This window comes from Schistocerca piceifrons, chromosome 2 (assembly GCF_021461385.2).
Source record: "Schistocerca piceifrons isolate TAMUIC-IGC-003096 chromosome 2, iqSchPice1.1, whole genome shotgun sequence".
Taxonomy (NCBI): domain Eukaryota; kingdom Metazoa; phylum Arthropoda; class Insecta; order Orthoptera; family Acrididae; genus Schistocerca; species Schistocerca piceifrons.
In genome coordinates, this window is record NC_060139.1 from 1,088,007,328 (window position 1) to 1,088,020,929 (window position 13,602).

The following is a 13,602-nucleotide window of genomic DNA, read 5'->3' on the forward strand; positions in this document are numbered from 1 at the left end:
ATATCAGGAATCCGGCAAAACATGAAATGTCGCTCGGTGTAGCCGCGTGGTCTCGGACGCCCTGTCACAGTTCGTGCGGTCCCCCCCCCCCCTCCCCCTCCCCCCCCCAACGGAGGTTCGAGACCTCCCTCGAACATGGGCGTGTGTGTTGTCCTTATCTTAGGTTATACTGAGTAGTGTGTAGCCTAGGGACCGATGACCTCAGGCGTTTGGTCTCATAGGAACTTACCACAAATTTCTAAATTTCTAAAAACATCAAATCCCCGACATTGATGCAGCCGGAAAAAGATTCTGCAAGAAAGGGAATCGTTCAACGTGACAGAAGTGGAAAACTTCCACAAAATGCTGCAGATTTCAATGCTAGGCCATCTACAAGTCTCAGCGTGCGAACCATTCAACGAAACATCATCGATATGGGCTTTCGGAGCCGAAGGCCCACTCGTGTCCGCTTGATCACTGTACAGCACGAAGCTTTATGGCTCGCCTGGGAACGTCAACACCGACATTGCACTGTTGATGACTGGAAGCATGTTGCCTGGTCGGGCGAGTCTCGTTTCAAATTGTATCGAGCGGATGGACGTGCACGGGTATGGAGACGACCTCATGAATCCATGGACCCTGCATGCCAGCAGGGGACTGTTCAAGCTGTTGGAGGCTCTGTAACGGTGTGGGGCTGTGCAGTTGGAGTTATATGGGATTTCTGATACGTCTAGATATGACTCTGTCAGGTGACACGTATGTCAGTATCTTGTCTGTTCGCCTGCATTCATTCATGTCTATTGTTAATTCTGACGGCAATTACAGCAGAACAATTCGACACCCCACACGTCCAGAATTGCTACAGAGTAGCTCCAGAAACACTCTTCTGAGCTTAATTACTTCCGCTGGCCACCAAACTTCCGAGACATGAACATTATAGAGCATATCTGGGATGCCTTGCAACGCGCTGTTCAGAAGAGATCTCCACCCCTCGTTCTCCTACGGATTTATGGACAGCCTTGCAGGATTCATGGTGTCAATTCTCTTCAGCACTACTTCAAACATTAGTGCAGTCCATGTGACGTCGTGTTGCGACACTTCTGCCTACTCGCGTTGGCCCTACACGCTATTAGGCAAGTGTACCAGTTGCTTTGGCTCTTCAGTGTAAATAACTTTAAATGCACTTTTATCCACAATAGTTCAGCACAGTTCATCCATGTGAAAGTTTTTCATGTTTTAAATGCAACAGTGGAAGCCGTCTTTGATGCTTCATCGAAGTGGTGTATCATACATACATTCCGATTACACGTTAAATGAGCTACTATGATCGTAATTACCTAAAAAAACAAACTCCATTTATTAATGCTGTCTGAGTACATAGTGATTGGTGGCAGTGTCAGAAGTCTAATTAGAGTGACACATTTAATGAGAATATGTTCCCTTCTGCCTTTTAAAAACGGTACGTGGCGTTCTGTTTCGGTATTTAAGTTTTTTTTAAATATCAGAATTTGGCCAAAGGTCACGCTGGACGGCCGACATCTCCCTGAGGGCTCATCCGTTGCTCGCAGTCATCGCACATTCAAAAAATACCAAGGGTGACAGGACGCTCGCGCATGAAAGACCAGGTCTACAAGAGGTCAACGACTGACGCGTTTCTGCTTGTGCTTGGGCGAGCTTTCGGTAATTGGGATTCACGGTGTTGACGTACCCCTCTGCGGAAAACCAAACTCTCGAGCGGTGTTCCCTTTCCAGGAGATGTGACCGTCTCAAAAGAAGTCAATTCCGACATTAGCAGGCCACGTGCGAGCTGCGGTTTTATACAATGAATTATTAAGGGCAGATTCAACTGTCATCAGACTGAAGTTGTTTTGGTGATTTCCAATCTAATTAGTTTCTTCATGTGAAGAGGAATGTGAAGTTGTTTCAAAATTATCACTTCTACAAATTATTTATAAACCTACGGGAAAAATGCCTCTGGCGCTTCTGCAAACAATTTCTTCGTCCTTGTGACTACCTTTCATTTATTTCGCGTGTGATTCCTTGTCTTGAGATACTCCTCTTCATGCTGATCGTATGGCACAAAGAGGACAGTAAATATTTAATACTGAACCTGGTTAGGAAAACAGTGATGCTTCGAAAGCAAGTGAATGTACAGGAGAAGTCTTGCTCACGTTTTTACGCCATCGCAGTTACGAACACTGTCGATCATAAGTCACGTTTCCTTCTTCTTCCAGAACTAAAAGGACACCTGTCATAAAGCTACACTTTATACAACATGCTAAGTGCGACCGTATGTGGACATAGATTCCATGGTAGCAAAGAATAAGCCTTTGCAGAAAAAAGTTACTGTTCTACACAAAAAAGTGATGACAAAAATAAAAGCTATTTGTTCGATAGTACAAATGTATACGAAACTTTGAAATGAACTTCTATTGTTGTGTAACATGTGAACCTGTGGAGCACAAGGCTTATTACGCCTTTCAGTCCAATATGTGGTTTGAGAATCTCACCACGGTATGACCTATGAGTTTTAGGCGTTTCCTAGATATTTTCTTTCTCTTCTTTTGATTGTTATTGAATATTATAACTGCTGTTACTAGCTCAGTTCAATGAACCTTTTTTCTCTTTTATTCCCTTTACTGAGCCAGTACTTTTCCATAACCTCTTTGTTCCTGCCTCTATAGCAGTGTTCTAATCCCCTACGGTTGATAAATTTCCATCTCACTTTACGTACTGAGTTATCCCTTAAACGCTCTGATACACTCAGCCTGTTCATCTCCCTCTGTGTTTATACCAGATCTGTAGTTGTTAGGATTGATGTCTGATTCTGACGAGAACAATGGTTTCACGGTACTGTTCACAGCTGCTCACTCCTACTCGGTGCTGCTGTTGACATTGCCCTAAATTTGTCTGACCAGATGTTCTTAAATTTGTTTTACGTTTTACTTCAGTAATTCCCGTTTCAAATTTTATAACTGCCCAACCACATCATTGTTTCTATCATTCCACACTACCAGTCGTGGTATGTTTCCCCTTTCGTGTTTTTTATTTTAATATTTTTATTGTGATCATCTCTTCATTAGTGGTGTTCTCCACCGAACCGAATCGAAGACTGCTCCATATTACTTCTTTTAGCAAATGAAATGTTCAACACGAAAAGTTTTCAATAATACGCCACATTTTCTGTAGATACAAATCGTGTCCTTAATGCAGCGCCTTCTAGTCCTCCAGAAAGTAAAAACCTGAACTGGGAAATGGAGAGGCAGTTCACACTTCGTCACTCAATGGTCCCTTACACCAATTCCCGAATAAAAGTATCACTTTACCATTTTGATCATAAACGTCCTATGAAACTGTATGTGTTTACATGGAAAGCGATTTTCGATTTGTTGATCACTCTCGATTTAACGACGATTTTGATTTCCACGAGCCTGGTCGTTCATGTTAATGACCTCTCACTTAATGTGAGGCAGCTGTCGTCTGTAGCAAAATAATCGGACGAAACTACTGTCTTTCATTGTTTAACACAGATTAATCAAGTCTTTCATTATGCCAAAAGCTATAAGCAAAGTGTACAACGAAAACTTCCAACTTTTATGCTGGAGATCCCATCCACATAAACAACTGAAGTGAGACATAACTTATATGATGTTTATGTTTTGGTTGGCAGGAGAGCCAACACCGTGTTACTAGAAGGAGGCCGAAAGGCACGCGTTTCAGCTCACGCAGGCTGGCGTGAGGTCTGGAACAGGACAAGGAAATTAGAATTTAGAAAAACGGACGCAGCTGGTGCAATACTTAACTTTAATCCGTTAATGAAGAACGTCGGTCTTGACGGTACCTGAATCAATATCAATAGTAACTGATAATGGCGCCTTGCTAGGTCGTAGCAAATGACGTAGCTGAAGGGTATGCTAAACTACCGTCTCGGCAAATGAGAGCGTAATTTGTCAGTGAACCATCGCTAGAAAAGTCGGTTGTACAACTGGGGCGAGTGCTAGGAAGTCTCTCTAGACCTGCCGTGTGGCGGCGCTCTGTCTGCAATCAGTGATAGTGGCGACACGCGGGTCCGACGTATACTAACGGACCGCGGCCGATTTAAAGGCTACCACCTAGCAAGTGTGGTGTCTGGCGGTGACACCACAGTTTATTTGAGGATTTGTCTGTTATCATCTTCCTTTCAGTTTCCTTTAATTTTTTTAAGAGAATTATGCGTTCGAGGGCAAAATAGGTCCAAAGAGATACGTATAATACCTTACGAATACGACTTAATGCTACACAGTTTCTGGGCGACAAAAATATAAGACAGTTTCCTTGGAGCATTTTTAAGGGTCTAAAACTGTTTTCATGTAATTCTCTAAGTATTTTATCTGAGGGCCTGCAGTGTATGTTGACCTTTCCCTATTTGTTTATCTACACACGGAGGTAGGGGACTGCCTATATGTCAAGACGCAATGACGCCATGATTGACCTTGAATCCATGATCTCATGAAGCTGACAGATGGTGGAAAATCTAAAAATCGAAGACGACACTTGTATGGAATTAAAAAATGTAAGAAAGTGGGAAATTAAAAACAAAGAAAAAGAACGAAGCATAAATCCAAGATAGGAAAACTTGTCAAGTCGTGCTTCATAACACCTCGGCTCCTCTCGTCTCCTCCAACCGCAGCGAAGTACTTCACACAAGTGAGTGAGTCACAACTTAGCGTCAGAGTAGCAATCCTGGTAGTCCTCAAAAGTATCTGAAAGTCAGAAAGTTTTTCCCATTACCTGACACCACAATATCGGACACGTCATAGCCAGTGTAGTAAACTGTACAGAGTTCCCAGCACTAATGTGTTGTATAAAATTACTGGAAAATATAGAGTTCAATCGCAGTCTTTTCCATTGTGTGATGTGATTTAGTATCATAATCACTAGAAGGTGTAGAACATTTTGTGTTGCAAGTCAAAGTTAATAACCTAACATGGAGTCACTACGATATTCGAGTGACTTTGAAAGAAGATAGTTGAAAGCATAGGAAGCCTTGTTTCTTAGGCACACGAAGGGGTATTACCAATGTTCAATGTCTGTTCCGTAAAAGTGTCACATAGTTTCCCTACCATAGGGTCACTATAATGTTTGACTGACTCTGATATCAGTTTCAGGTACGAATTTTTGACGAATCTAGACGTGGGTTGAACATTGTTTCCTTTGGCAATGCTTACTGACAAGTGCACTTTAAGCTGTAACTTGGATCAGCAGTAGTACCTTTGCATATTTTGCAGTGTGGCATATGCTGAGTTGCGACTCAAATGCACTGATATTAGAAACACAGGACTTGTCAGAACAACCAAAACGCTCATACTGCGAATTCAGTCTTGATGATGCATGCCTGGCCGGCCGCGGTGGCCGAGCAGTTCTAGGCGCTTCAGACCGGAACCGCGCGACCGCTACGGTCGCAGGTTCGAATCCTGCCTCGGCCATGGATGTGTGTGATGGCCATAGGTTAGTTAGGTTTAAGTAGTTCTAAGTTCTAGAGGACTGATGACCATAGATGTTAAGGCCCATAGTGCTCAGAGCCATTTGAATCATTTGATGCTTGCCTGCCTGCCTTGTGACAGTTGACCATCATCCCAGAGCAATTTAGATGTGGAAAATAGTTAATTTGATGGTGTGCTGTGCCTTACATGATCCATGGTACAGAAACCGAACTTCTCAGATTTTTGACTGTTTCTTTACTTAATTAATGCCATAAATGGTGAAAAAAAATGAGTCTTCGAATACTTCTGAGGATGCCCAAAATGACTGTGATTCGATTGGCTGTTTCCTTTTATCGGCCTGTAATGTACTTTTAGATGTGGAAACACTGTATGTTACACCCTTCACACAATGTTTTGGATAAACTGAACATAGTGTAATAAGTGTTTCAGCGCGTTCCGATACTTTTAAGCCCTGAAAATATGGCTGCTCTGCAGATATATTGTGATTCGCTTTTTCATTTTAATGGTCTGTAATGGACTAGATCCTGCTTCGAGAAATAGGAAAGACAGGGAAGGGGAATGTGCTACAAAGCACAACTGCGATGGATCTATGATCTTTCTCGTTTTCAGTTATCGGCCATCTTGAATTTATGAATTCCCTCCAATGCCAAAACTTGCCACCCATCCACCTTCTTTAAGTTTCTCACAATATTCCATCTTGATGACGGGTGTGTTCGAGGTTATTCATGACGCCATTGCCCCTGATGTGTAGACAGGACCCTGATCCTGCTTGTAGGCAACTGGATGGCAAACGTCAAAGTGTTGTCTTTGAGACCTGTGCTACTGACATATTGTGTCAGGAAATGTTACAACAGATTTGCTTTTGTATTTGACTCTGAGCACTATGGGACTTAACTGCTGTGGTCATCAGTCCTCTAGAACTTAGAACTACTTAAACCTAACTAACCTAAGGACGCCACACACAGTCATGCCCGAGGCAGGATTCGAACCTGTGACCGTAGCGGTCGCGCTGTTCCAGACGGTAGCGCCTAGAACCGCTCGGCCCCTCCGGCCGGCTGTTTTTGTAATTCTCATGGCGTAATAAGACTGACAGATTGCCTCTTTATTCAGTCTTTGTATTACTGTCCAGACGAAGAAACAATTTTGCAGAAATATCCCAAGGTTATGAAAATACCGAGCAATGTTCACATTGTAAGTAAAACTTAGTCATGTTGGCATAAACAGTGTGTTAAACATGCTAAATATAGACAATTAGTGTGGGCTACTAATACAAGACACATGACGTCGTTTGCAGGCCTTTGCGGCAAAACACTACAAAAATTGGACAACAAATCTTTATACAGTTCATGCCTGAAGGGCCTCAGAGAAAGAGATTGAGGGAACTGGGTAGTGTGCTTGAGACACGAACATCAACCATTCTATGTCCAGACTGAGCAAATGCATACACACTTGGTAGTGAGACGAGAAAAAGAAAAAAAGCGACGATCCGCGAACGAATTACCTCAATGGGACGGAAATTTGTAGATGTTATATACACGTACAGACATGATCACACTTTCAGAAATTGAGCAAGACAGTAGCGCATTGGTCCACATTTGGCCCTTACGCAGGCAGTTATTCGGCTGGTCATCGGGGCTGAGTTCGAAGCGGAACTCATCACTGAAGACAATTATACTAGAGTCAATGTGATTCCAGGCCAGGCCCTGGAGACGTCCTGGAAAGCCGTGATATACCATCCTGACTGCAGGCCGCCATACGGCGCCACAACCAGGAACTACGGTCTGGGGAGCCATTTGTTTTCATATCAGGGCCCCTTTGGTTGTCATCGGAGGCGCCCTTATACAACACCGGCAAGTCGACGACATTCTACGGCTCGTTTAGTTGCCCTTCAGGGCTTACATTTCAGCAAAATACTGAAACTTGCATACCGCGAGTGCTCCTACCGCTTGTCTTAGTGCCTGTTGAAGCCTGCTATGGTTAGCTATGTAGCCGATTCTCTTCCCGACTGGGAACGTTTGAAGCATTACCCACGGGGCTCGGGATTCAGACGATCTATCGCGCCAATTGAATAGCATCGCCAGTTGAATAGTATTTCGCACGATATCCGTCGGGAGGGTGTCAAGCCGAATAGCTGCATGCATAAGGACCAGAGGTTGATCAACGGGTTATTGACTTCTGAATTAATGAAGCTGTCCCAAATAAATCATCCAATTTTTCGGAAATTTTAGTCATCTGTTTGTCTTTAAATGTATTTCTGTCAATTTTCGTCCCATTCGCATAATTCATTCGTGATGCGTCGTTTTTTCGTGTGTTAGTGTGTACTTTCATCTGTGAGTCAAATTCAGATCATGAACCTGTGATCATAAAGCATTATAATGGTGTTATTATTTATATACCTATTCATCCTTCATCGCTTTATCGCTGGTCTTCAATCCGAACAATAGTTTGATACATCTCTCCACGCTAGTCTATGTCATGCAAGCCTCCACATTTTCGAACAACTGCTGTTACCTCCATCCACTGCTTACTGTAACCATCCATTGATCTGTCTCTACAGATTTCGCCCCCCCCCCCCCCCCCCCCGATCTCTTCACACTTCCTTTCAATACGAAACTGACCATATCATAATGAATAAGAATGAGTTTTGTTGATAGATCCCTTCTTTTAGTTATGGTTCTTCCCCACCCAATTCGATTCAGTACCACTTCGTAAGTTACGCAATTTGTCCGTCCACTCACAATCATGCTTCTGTAGCACCAAATTTCTCATCTTCATCCACATGCCACAAAGCACTGTGATGTACTTGGTAGAGGGTTCTTCCCATTCTACTAATTATTAGGGCCTCTTCCCGTTCCATTCACTTATGGAGCGCTGGAATAATACCTGTTGAAATGCCGCTGTGCTCGCTGTAATTGACCCAAACCTGTTGTCCCGAACACTACGGGAGCGCTACGTAGCGACTGTAGCTTTTTCCTGGTCATTTGTTATAGACACTTCCTAAAACTTTTAATTAGGCTTTCTCGGGACTGTCTAATCTATTCTGAAGTGTCTGACAGTGCAGTTTCTCGGGCATGTCTGCGTCACTAGGATGAACAGCAGGAAAGATATGTAAGCGATCTTCTTTGTAGTATGGTTTCATTTTCCTACTTTTGTACGAACAAAGTAAACTGAAGTCTATTACATGCTTTACGTACGACTAATCCGGTGCTGTCCTTCCATTTCATATGCCTACAAAGTGATATTTCCATGAGCTGATCGATTAGCGACAAATCTCATTGATGCATCGTCTGCAGATAGTGGTCTGATGGTTAGAGTTGCTTCCTCTGGATCACGGGGTCCCAGGTTCGATTCCCCGTACGCGGACTGGGTTTTTGTGAGTCCTCATCATCTCATCATCATTCGGGCAAGTGGCGAGACTGAACGCTGTACATGTTCAGCCTCTGTATGAGCGCTGGTAAGCACGCTGTTGAGCGCACCACAAACCTAAATCGTCGCTAATATCATAGTTATAGAATTGTGAGTTTCTCTTTCGTTTCGTAAATTGCACAATTTTACATTTTACATCGTTTAAATCTATCTACGTCGGCAGGAGTGGCCGTGCGGTTCTAGGCGCTACAGTCTGGAACCGCGTGACCGCTACGGTCGCAGGTTCGAATCCTGCCTCGGGCATGGATGTGTGTGATGTCCTTAGGTTGGTTAGGTTTAAGTAGATCTAAGTTCTAGGGGACTGATGACCACAGCAGTTAAGTCCCATAGTGCTACCTGCTACCTAAGTCGTAAATAGGCTATTGAATCTGACAGAGATTCCATGAGACCCTGGAGCTTTGTTGAATTTTAGCGGATTCAGCTGTTTCTCAACACCACTTATCTTAATATCTAAATGACTTATCTTAGCAGTGCTGCATAAATTAAATTAGGACAAAAACCTTGAATTATAATTTGTAAAGGTAAATTTCAAGACGGTGTTCAGAGTTTCTGCTGTTGCTTTGCTACCGTCAACTACAGCCTCTGTTTCGTCCATAATTCTCTGGACACTAACGCTCTTTGCGTATGACCAGAATTTCTTTGGGTTTTGTGATAGATCCTTAGGTACTATTCTGCTACTGCTGTCACTGAAGTCTTCACGCTCTTCTGAGTGTCAAACACGTTTCATTCACTATGTCATTATATGTAGCCCTATGTTCTGTTTTATATCTATTAAGTAACAAACTCTTTTTCTTCAGAGTGTAGTAACTGTACAGCATGAATGGTCCTTCCCATCATATACCACCCCACTAGGTACGTATTTAACAAGTGGATGGTCAACTATTCTCCTAAATCTGAGCCACACTTCTCCTCTCCAGAGTTCCTTATTGAGATAAGGTACTATTGCTTCTTTATCTAAACTTCTGAAGATATACATACCCTACCAGTTTCATTAGCTGTCTGCTGTTGCTACAGATGTCTGAAAATCACAGATTTAAGTTTTGGCATGGACATTCTGAAAGGATGTTGTTACTAGATCCAATATGTTTCCATCAGAGTGGGCCTTGTGTAGGTAATTTTCAGAGAAGTTATTTAGTAATGTTTCACAAGGTATCTTGTCACGCCCATCACTAACAAAAATGTTAATTTCCCAATTGATTTTGGATGATTCAAATTTTCTCCAGTGATGTTAGTATGAGAAGGTTTAGCCTGAAGCTTGAATTGGAGGTTGGAGGTAAGTCTGCTGGTTGATAGAATGATCCGATAATGAGTTTATACCTACCCTTGATACTCGGCGTTCCCCACATAGTCTTGCATGCCGTTTAATTTCCTGCATTGGCAGATTTCAGGTCCATGTCTGTCACGAAAATACACCACCCCTTCTTTCCATTAGTCTATCATTTCCATATATGCTTAAATTTTCCTCAGGTATGTCACTGGTATCAGTTTTTTATTTTATCTATCTCTCTATACCAAGTATGATGTGAAATCCCAGAGATTGAAGGGCATACTTCAGACTCTACCAAAGTGCCAGTAGGGGGAAGTCCTTTGGATCTGATACTGACATTCCCAGAGCTGATATAGTTATTGCAATGTGAATTGAGTTTCACCTGATATTTTTTAAAAAAGAACTTTGTGCTGGTGTGCATCCCACACAGAATCAGCTATCTATGTAGCAGCCTCTGATGTGTAGTAAATAACTGACTCTTTAAGAGCATCCTACATAACCCTGCGACATAAAACCGGGATATTGCTAACCAGCTTGTCACAGAACCTTCAAAATCTCTGGCCGAGTCCTTCCTCTCCACTCACAACCAAAAGTTCTAGCGTCAGTTCTGCTGGCTGTGAGTTAACGTTGAAACTCCGTGCGGAAAAACCGGTCTTCTCAACCTTCTCTGGCAGTCGCTCGAATCGTGCAGGTATATCCTCGGAATCTAGATGATATGCATCACTTCTGTGAACGAGCGCAACGATATGCAGCTGGTTTTACCCTGTTCTTTCAGTGGCTGCCTCGATAATATATTAGACATGTTTAATGACGCCCAGGCATACACACACCGTACACCTGGTCTTCCTACCTATCTCCACTGCAATTGACGTAGACAATTACTAGACAAACGCTTGAACTGTCAACGATAAATTGATGCCTTCCCATTTGAGTTTATTTATGTCTGTGGATGTTTCCCTAATGCTGAAATGAGTCTCACTGGTTACATTTCTGTTTCAACGATACATACATATTACATTGGATGTGTTGGTTAGCGTATTGGTGTAACACCCTGATTTCTTATATCAATGCGTCCGAAAGAACAGAACCACATGGAATCTGCAGCTTCGACATATGATTAAATTGAACAAGGAGGTAGGAGAAAGGAACGAAAAGAGAGGGTTTATTGATATCAACTGCGCCAGGTCTTTGTTCGGCTTCAGCGACGATAGAAACTGTGTGCCAGACTGTGATTCAAACCCGCTATCTGCTGCTTCCTAGGCAGTTGCGTTAACCAGTGCTGAGCCCGGGGAACAGTGTTTACCGCAGCTGCGCGGACTATGTCGTGCACCCTTCTAGGTCGACCCACACCCCCACCGAGAGCCACGTATCTTACGTAGATCCTCGTCGCCAGTTCTGTAAAGGTCTCGTCGGTACTGCTGTGGAGGGCCAGTTGCCACTGTTGTTGCGGTAGGCCAAGTTTGTGATATCACTGCTAAGACAATTTCTCCGGGCCACTATTACATTGCTATGCTCCAGAGTCATGTAAGATGATAGGAGAACGAAGGTTCTGCAACACTCCAACAAATGAGTTATAATGTCACACAAATCAGGTAAAATGTGTACTTACCTTTGTGACTTGTTGAATAATGAAGTCTGCAACGGCCGGCCGGTGTGGCCGTGCGGTTCTAGGCGCTTCAGTCTGGAACCGCGTGACCGCTACGGTCGCAGGTTCGAATCCTGCCTCGGGCATGGATGTTGTGATGTCCTTAGGTAAGTTAGGTTTAACTAGTTCTAAGTTCTAGGGGACTGATGACCACAGATGTTAAGTCCCATAGTGCTCAGAGCCATTTTTTTTAAGTCTGCAACACTGCTTGAAATAAATAAAAAAGGGCCCTCAGTGGCTAAGTGCAACTGATCGTAGGTAAACTTCACAGTATATAGAATATGCAATTTACAACAACTGTTTGTTCACTTCTGAGAGTTCACTAAACGACGTTCCCTGTAGGCAGCCCTGGACGGTGATGTACCAAGTGGGCGAGAGCTGCTCTTCTATCTTCCGATTAGGGCTCATTCCGTTGTAGTCCGGTCATTGGCGGATTGTACTCGCCCGGCAATTGGCCGAGACGAAGTCGATATCTAAATCTTCTGCGCCGTCCGTGGTGCTGATGGCACTCGTAAGTCAAAAGTCTCTATGGCACTGCCAGCAGCTCGCATCTTTGCGTTTGTTGTGCTTTAGCCCTGACTGTGTCTTGATCGGACTACAGCACCTACAGTCCCTGTCCATTTGTCCCTAGCGTGATACTCTGAGATCCCCGCTGGTCGTCGGATGTACTTGTCCATCCGCAATGCAGAAAGTGGACCAATTGGCAATCTAGGCGAATCGTGTCCGAAACAACAGTCTCAATGCGTTCATACAACTGATTCGCCTAGGTGGGCAATGGATTCACCTTCTTCAGTGCGGATGCACAAGTACGTCCGACCTCCAGCAGGACTCTCAAAGTAGCGAGCAGAAAGAAAATGGGCAGGGACTGCGGGTAGACTACCCTTGATCGCAGTGAGGGTAGGCCGAGGTAGTTAGCACATTTGCGATAGACACTACTGTACGTCCCAGATGGCGCAGTGGTCAACGCAATCGCCTAGTAACCAGTCAGCTTTCCGCAGTCGTGCGGCTCGGACGTCTGTTTACGTTCGTGAGGCGGAACTTCACGCAAACGCGGCTGTTTACTTCGTGTTAGCCTTCGCCAGTGCTTGCACTTTGGAACTAGAATGACTTATCCATACCGACAATCTACCAGCAAGATAGGCTTTAATAATGAATCTGCCCGACCGAGTGCATTTGAATTAGAACGATTCACACGTGAAGATATTAAAACTGAACCACAAAATATCATTGGCATCCACTTCTCTACTACAAGCAGTGTGTCCTACGTCAAAGTGATCAACGACATGGTGTGTGACAAGGTCGTACGCGACCATAAAGATGGACTTACACTTAAACAATCTGACGGCCTTGTTGGAACGGTAGCTGTTGATCATGCAGGGCTTGGAGTGAGAACTGTCAGAGTACTTGAGCTACAACTGACGTTCGGGCTGAAATCGTGGTTAATACGCTACAACTCTACAGTCGGGTACTTAGTCACATAGCAGAAAAATGGACAACCTTTACCACGTACCGGTACTTAAAGGTGTGCGACAAACACCGATCGAGCTTTCAAAACATGTACCGTCTTCTTCAAAGTTGGAGGCGGCAGAGCGTTAGTCATTTACGATGGTCAGAATAAAATCTGCTCCTTTTGTAGTCGGGAAGGGCACGTTCACTCAGCGTGTCTCCAACGAAAAATGGTAGAAATAGTGACAGGTGAAGCTGTAGCAACATCTATGGCGACGTCTCTCTCATAAATGAAACTGTGTTCCGTAAGGACACCCTACTGAACAGTGACAGCGCCCAACACCTGGACAGGCCAC